Genomic DNA, 7,834 nt, shown 5'->3' with positions numbered 1-7,834 from the left:
AACTTGGCCGACGCCGACGCCTCGCTGGGGCCGAGCTCGTGGTGGCGCATGCCGGCGCGGCGCTCGCGGACGTGGACTTCGCCGACGCCGACGCCTCGCTGGGGCGCACCCAGGTGGACTTCGCGCGTGGCTGCGAGCGGCAAGTCGGCTCGGGCGCGCGCGCGGCTGGCTGCCACGGGCGCAGCAGGGCGGGTAGCAGACGAGCGGGCGCGGACGTGGGCATGTGGTGGGCGCGCGCGACGAGCGCTGCAGCGGCGGGCGAGCGAGCTAAACGCGGGGCGGACGCGGCGGCCGGCACGACGAGCCAGTGAGGCGGCCAGGCGGGCGAGCGACGGGGTGCGCCTGGGGGCTCCAGCTACCGGGAAACTTTTCCGCCCAAGAGCAAAATTAGTGCCGGCAAACCTTCGTCTGGCGCAAAAATCGTTCCTGGGGAGGCACAACGGCTGGAGATGCTCTGAGAACGCATGGTGGGTGTTCGTGATCTCGCGCACGTCATCATGTAGCGACCGCGTCGAGCTCGCCAAGGCAGAGTATCTTGAGCGGGCCGTGGCGCCAGCGCGGTGCAGGAGGGCACCAGCGAGGTGGTGCGGGTGGTCGATGACCGGCAGCGCCCACGGCCCCCACGGCGTCGAGCTCGCCGAGGAGGAGCATCATGGGTGGGCCCTGACGTGAGCGCAGGGCGGTGCAACATAGGACAATGCGCCGGTGTCCTCGAGCCTGCCAATCCACCGGAGGTCAAGCCCGCCTAGGCCACCGCAGCTCTGCCGGCCCGCGCCACCGGAGGCTTCCGCCGGTCGACCCCACGCCATCCGGCTGTACGGAGCTGTACGTTCCTCGGCCTCTCGCTGCCCACCAGGCTGCTGGCACCCTCTTGTCTCACGGCTGATGCAGAGGAGCCAGAGGAAAGATTATATGTGCCTTAGTACATTTTTTTGGTATCAGCGATAGATGGATAGTTGTAGTTATGTTTGCAGAGTGGTGTGTTTGTTTTGCGGTCTCGATAAAAATCTTTTTGCTTTTAATGCTTTACAAGGTTTGGGGTTTCCCATTTAGCTGCAAGTGGTTACTATAGCTTACTCTCTAGATGGATCTTTTGGTGTATGATGTATGATATAAGGACCTATGGTATTTCTGCTCTGCAAGTGGGATGTGAGATTGATAGGAAAATAACACTTCAGAGAGTTTCTATGAAAAATGCATAATTTGTATCAACCAAAGCCTGACTAAATCTAAGTACCGTGCCCAGGTGCACTTGGACTCTGATCTCCATCAGGACGTCACATCTCTCAGGTGTTTCAAGAAACTATGGGCAGTAGTCAATGTGTGTGACCATTGGTGGATTGGTAAGAGATAAAAAAGTGCAAACCATCCAACACCATGGCCTGAAAGTGCAGGGAGTCTGCTTTCTTGCTATGGAAGGTGGCTTTCTGCTAAAACTCCCATTCACCCCAGCCACAGTATTTGTATAACTTCAGGTTTTGAATTCTGTTTGATGAGTGCTATATCTCATATCAAGTTATTCCAAATTAATTTTCCTGAATTTACTTTCCATAGATTTTGGAACTGTGTTTTATTTTTATTTTTTGAATAGCAGTTAGCAGGTTGACATGATTGACTTAAAGAGCCTTCCTATACTTACTTTTTTGAACGGTCACCAGGGGGAGGCTTCCTATACTTACTTAGTAGCATTGTTTTCTTTGTTTTCAGAATGAACATGGATACATCCTGTAGGCTGTAAGATCTCTTGTCTTTCTATACAAGGTACAATGTGTCCGCAAATAAAATTGTAATATTACATTTAAACCTCTTGCTCATTCCTCTCTGATTATTTTTCTTGAAACTTTCTCCTCTCATCATGATCAGCGCCTATTAACTTGCGAATGAGGCGCACTCTTGCCAACTCCGTGCCGATGCTCTAATTCCTTAAGCCAATTTTATTATGGAAATGTTGTGAGTAACTCATGTGAAGTTGTGGCCGTTCATACAGATATGGCAGTTCTGTTATTAGTTTTTGCAAATATAGTTCAGTTTGTGAAAGTGATTATCAGTTGCTTTTTGGTTTATTTTATGTAGTGATTTCCTGTGCCGCTGTTATTGCAAGTTAATACAAATGTTTTCTGAATTTACTCTGCTTCCAGTCCAAGTTTGGGCCATTTATCATTGTTAATTATCATGGTTAGAACAGACGCGTATACCTACATAGTGATGCACTTTTCTCTATTTTTTAGCGTGACCTCTTCCTTATATTAGACTGCAACAAGTTGTACCTTTTCTCTATGCTGTCCCATTTTTTCTTTCCAAGATGTATCATCTCCCCACATCAAAAGAGAAATTTCATAGTACATATAAATAAGGTGCTGTCGGACAGAATGCACAAGTTTATTTTTGTTTAAAATGCCAGTCTGGTTGCTGACTTGTGAAATTCTTTTGAACTGTTTGTAGGTCTCGTCATTTAGCAAAAGTAAATCAAATGACAAACAACTCTGTATGAGCAACTACATCTTTTGTGTTGTGTAATAGAGATACTATATGGACTAACCTTGATGACCGGAAACTAGCTAGAATCTGGTTTATGGGCCGGTTTTTTTGGTGCCTCTCTATTGTCATGGTTAGGACTATAGGTATTTTGACGGTTCATTCCGTCATGTATGTTCACGATGTGAAGCGCTGGATATCCTTTCCTAATTTAGGTAGATACACATGAGAAAAGTAACACGTTGAACCAGAGTTCCATGCCTACGACAACATTAGCATCAACCAATTTATAAACTAATAGCATATGCTTCAATACAACACAAGGACCCTTCCACGCAAAATTGAGTGGCATAGCATGAGCAGAAAGCAGAATAAACCAACTGAAGTAACCATGACAATAATAGTTGCATTGGGGCATGATGATATGATGGAAGAAAACAACAAATATGAGCTACTCTGCCTTTCAAGCAAACGGTAAATGAAGAGAGCAATACACAGCCAGCAGTTGCCTCTTAATCAAGCCAGGAACAAAGGCAAATAAGAAGTTTGCATAGTCGGATTCTGCAATTCAAATAGCATGTTAAAAAAAACCTTCGTGACCTCCAATTGAAAGCTTGCTTGAATCAAATAACATGTATGGTGAATTTGGATCTTTCTAACAAAATGTTTTGAGTCCTATTGTACATACTTCATTTTAGCACACAATTACTGTCGACTTGATAATTTAAATATGTGAGGAGAAAATATCGAAGTGCACTGTATTATGCTAATTATGTTTGGGGACTTGGTTCTTTCCAAGGGCATAATTCAAGCAAAAGTGTAGGAAGAAACAGGTACCAAGTCACCACAAAATCCCGCACAATAATGTGCACAGGCTCATCATTTCACATCGACACCAATCCAACAGGTGTGCCTACAATGATGATATGAATTACCAAAGAGCACACGGGATTCAAGTTTAGCATGCAATATCAAATCTCCTTTTTGAAAAATGTATCTACTAATTCATGCAGTAACGGTAATCCACTTCTGAGCCCAGGTTCAGCTGCACCCGCCTTTAAGAAAAAAAAAATCAAAATAAATACTATAAAATTCAAAAATTCTAATTTTTTTGTGTGTGGTAGATAATTTGATGTGTGAGGTATGCTCCAATTTTCAAATCATTTGAACATCTGAGCAGCTCTCGGCAAAAAGACAAATTCAGGATCTGTAAAAATGTTTACTGTTCATACACTGTTCTGATCCGATTTGTCTTTTTTGCTGAGAGCTTCTCAGAAGTTCAAATGAGCTAAAATTTTGAGCGGACCTCACGTGATAAATTGTCTACCATGCAAACAAAGATTGGAATTTTTTGAATTTGTTTTTAATTTTTTGTGATTTTTTTCCTGGACGGGTCTAGATGAGCCTGGGCACCGAAACGCCACACTAATGCAGTAAAGCTTTTTCTCAAAACAACTTGATATTCATACATACGAAATAATGCAAAAAATAAAACAAACAAGTAATAATGAACCAATTAGTCAGCGACATAGCACATATGCTTTTTCATCATCGCATACAGGATTTTGATACAATGTTTCAGCAAGGCGCGGCGTGTCACCACGCGGATATTGCTAGTATCTCAACTAAATGGAAGAGCTCCAAAATTAAGGAGCATAATGAATCAGGTGAGCCAATTTCAAATTGAAAACTTCAATTGATTGCAGGGCACTAAAAATTAGGGAGCATGGTGTACGTAATACTAAGAGCATCTCCAGCCGCGCCCCCAACAGGTTCCCCCAGGCCACTTTTTCGGCGCCGGCGCAAAAAAACGCTCCAGTCGCGCCCCAGGACGCCAAAAAGCGCCGGTTCGGCCCTTTTTTCCGCCCGACGGTCGCAGGCCAAACCCGGCGCACTGGGGGGGAGCGATCGGAGGCTCCGGCGCAAGGGAAAAGCGCGGTTGGCCCACACCGTCAGGTGAAAAGTCAAGATTTTCTTCCACGACTCGCCTCCCACCCCCCGCGCCCTCGCCGCCACTAGCTATATCCCGGCGCCGCCCGCCGCCCTTCACCGCTAGATAGCCAATCCCCGCCGGAAAAATAGCAGAGGTTCGCCGCGGCAGCCCCTCCAACAGCAGTGGGGCGTTTCCGGCCGCGGAGGGGGCAGTTTAGCGGCGGGTACATGCCCACCGGGCGCAAGGCGTTCGGCGATTTGCCTGCCTCGGCGATGGACTCGGATGACGAGGAAGCGCTCGCCGCGCTGCTGGAGGAGGAAGCCGAGGCCGACGTCCAGGAAGAAGAGCATCTCATGGTGCTCGCCGCCCTCGCCCAGCTGCTGGCGAGCAATGAAAAGCAGCGGCGAGGTGGCTCGGCGCCGGGGCGGGTGAAAGCAAAGAACCGCCATCGTCTCGAAGGCTACTGCATGCTCTACTCCGACTACTTCGCCGATGCTCCACTTCACGGCGACAAAACATTTCGGCGCCGTTATCAGATGAGCCGAAAGCTCTTCCTCAGGATTGTGAATTCCATCCGGGAGTTCGACAGCTACTTCAAGTGCAAGATGGATTGCACCAGCAAACTTGGATTCACCTCGATCCAGAAGAGCACGACAGCGGTGAGGATGCTTGCATACGGAGCTCCCGGTGATTCACTCGACGACTATGGGCGCATTGCCGAGTCCACCAGCATAGAGTGTTTCTACAAGTTCTGTCGGACAGTGGTGGCAGTGTTTGGACCGCAATACTTGAGAACACCCAATGCGGAAGACACTGTTCGGATCCTAGCACAGAATGCAGCAAGAGGATTTTCTGGGATGCTTGGAAGCATCGACTGCATGCATTGGAAATGGAAGAATTGCCCATTTGCTTGGCAGGGGATGTACAAAGATGTCAAAGGCGGTTGCAATGTGGTACTTGAGGCGGTGGCCACACAGGACCTCTGGATTTGGCACTCCTTCTTTGGTATGCCAGGAACTCACAATGACATCAACGTGCTGTAGTGCTCTTCTGTCTTTGCCAAGCTTGTTGAAGGTCATTCTCCTCCGGTGAACTTCGAAATCAATGGGCGGCACTACAACAAGGGGTACTACCTAGCTGATGGCATCTATCCGAGATGATCTACATTTGTGAAGACTATCTCAAACGCTGTGCCAGGAGGCAAGAAGTCCCACTTTGCCAAGGTGCAGGAGGCTTGCCGGAAGGATGTCGAGCAAGCATTTGGTGTGCTCCAATCTCGATTTGCTGTTGTCCGGTACCGTGCTCAGACCTGGTCGAAAGATCAAATGTGGGAGATCATGACTTGCTGTGTCATCTTGCACAACATGATCATCAAGAGCGAGCAAGAAGACCCAGTGTTTGACACTGAACCATACTACAGGCAGGGTCCTCTAGCCGAAGTTGATCACCAGCTACCGGCAACCTGGACTGCCTACCTCAATATGCGTCAGGAGATCCGAGACCCACAGGTGCATCATCAGCTGCAGCATGATCTGGTGGAGCACCTATGGAGGCTCAAGGGCGACGCCTGGTGCGACGTGTGATGAAATATGAGTTTTTATTTGTTGAACTATATAATTTGTATGAACTATTTGTTGTTGTACTATTTTGTTGAACTATTTGATTTTTCTGTGATAAACTATGTGATAAAAAAATATTTATGTTCATAATTCAAAGCCGAGCTACGGCGAACCACGCCGAATATGGGCCTATTCTCGCCCATATGGGCCCTTTATTCGCCGAAAGGGGCTAAAAAGTGGACCAATATCGGCGCCTGGGGGCGACGGCTGGGCGCAAAACCGCCCCCAGCGCCGATTGTATCGCCGGCTCGCCCCAAGAGGGCGATTTTTATGCGTCCTGGGGGCCAACGGCTGGAGATGCTCTAAATGCTACTATAAGTACCGTTAGCTAATCGTATGTTTCTCTATCTTGCGATCTACAATACCCAGTTACCCACATGATACTTGGTTATAACTGGCCTTTTTGGTTTTCTTTCCCCTCTCACAAGACGACCAGGGAAAGTCCTCTTCCCTTCGATCTCCGCGGGCGAGCCCGCGAATTCGCCTCCCCTCCGCTTGCCGCTCTGGCGGCCGATGACAGGAAGGGTATTCCTGGTGTCTCGGCTTAGATAGGTAGGGTTTTTGTTCTCGCAAGGGCGGCGCTTCTTCTTCGAGCCGGTCTTCCGGGCTCCGATTCTCATCACGTTCGTTCATCGGGATGGATTAGACGAAGCACCGGCGTAGATTCCTGCCAGCTCCTTGGAGCGGTGAGGTTAGGGCTTCTTGTAGTGCGTACGCAACGGCGAGATTTGAGGTTAGGTTCTTCATATCGATTCAAGGATTCAATGGCGACGAATGTGGCTCCCTAACGCTGGTCCATAGGGCACGTTCACGAAGACTTCCCAGCTGTCATCGACAAAGTCAGGCCGGCTCCAGGATGAGAGCGTCGACAACAGTAATGGTTGTTCGGTTGTCCATGGATCTCAATGTAAGTTTTATTATGTTTGGGATGCTTTGTATTTCCAGTGAATCCTTATAGATCTGATATTTTTGAAAGAAAAAAAGGCCTTTTGAGCCTTTGAGTGAACGGGCATTTTGGTTGGATGGAAAAATTAACCAAATGATTAGAACTGGCCCCTCGAGCCGCACATCATCTCCATCATAGAGCCAACACCCTCGAGCCTCCGTTCATTGTTGTCAGCAGTGTGACAATCGATGCGCCGCCAGCAATGCAAAGTTCCGGCTGGGCGTGCTAGAACATAGACGGTGTGACCAACAGGGAGAAGCGCGGTCCGGTGCTTTAGGCGGCTGCAGATGGTAACCAGATAAAATCGGGTAGGTTTATCAACGACGTGCTTTTCAATCCGTAACTGAATAGAGCTAACAGGTCTAGGTGGTTGCAACTCGGTAACAGGGACGGCTACGTGCACTGCGATCAATGGCTGGTTGTCTGATCTACCAACGTTAAGATCAAAAGTCTTCAACAAAGCAGAAATCATGACGTTGGAGCAACCAAACACCCACAAGGCAAATAAGGTCCATAACATCATCTATATACATTAAAGTATTCATTCAAATGTTTTAAAGCATCATCCATGATATGACAACACACGGTGGTAGCAGTATGTGGACATGGCTGCACAGCATCGAGATGCAAGAGCATGCACTTTGTTGACATTCCAGGACATCAGCCATGATATTCCACCTGCCCGCGATTTGCAAGAGATGAAAATGGCTTCCTGTGGTGCTGTTGGCCATGGTCGAGGACAGCCGTCTAAGTCATTCACGGTGCAAGGTACTATTGGCAATCGAGGCATAGATAGGGCATCCTTCGGAAGTCATCTGGATCCATCCAACAGGCATAAACAACACGATTAAGTTGTATTAA

At 48.0% G+C, this 7,834-nt stretch overlaps 1 protein-coding gene across 1 annotated transcript in view; it reads right to left on the bottom strand.

Moving 5' to 3' along the window:
• Positions 1-7,474: 7,474 nt before the first annotated feature.
• The window catches only part of LOC123055597 (uncharacterized), a 3,417-nt gene continuing 3,057 nt past the window's right edge, over positions 7,475-7,834 (bottom strand). The window contains exon 5 of the mRNA XM_044479547.1: positions 7,475-7,788. The gene's annotated coding sequence lies outside the window, so the exon portion shown is untranslated. The remainder of the gene's footprint in view (positions 7,789-7,834) is intronic.

The sequence above is a fragment of the Triticum aestivum genome, chromosome 2D (genome assembly GCF_018294505.1).
Source record: "Triticum aestivum cultivar Chinese Spring chromosome 2D, IWGSC CS RefSeq v2.1, whole genome shotgun sequence".
NCBI lineage: Eukaryota > Viridiplantae > Streptophyta > Magnoliopsida > Poales > Poaceae > Triticum > Triticum aestivum.
This window is presented reverse-complemented; position numbering and strand designations above follow the sequence as displayed.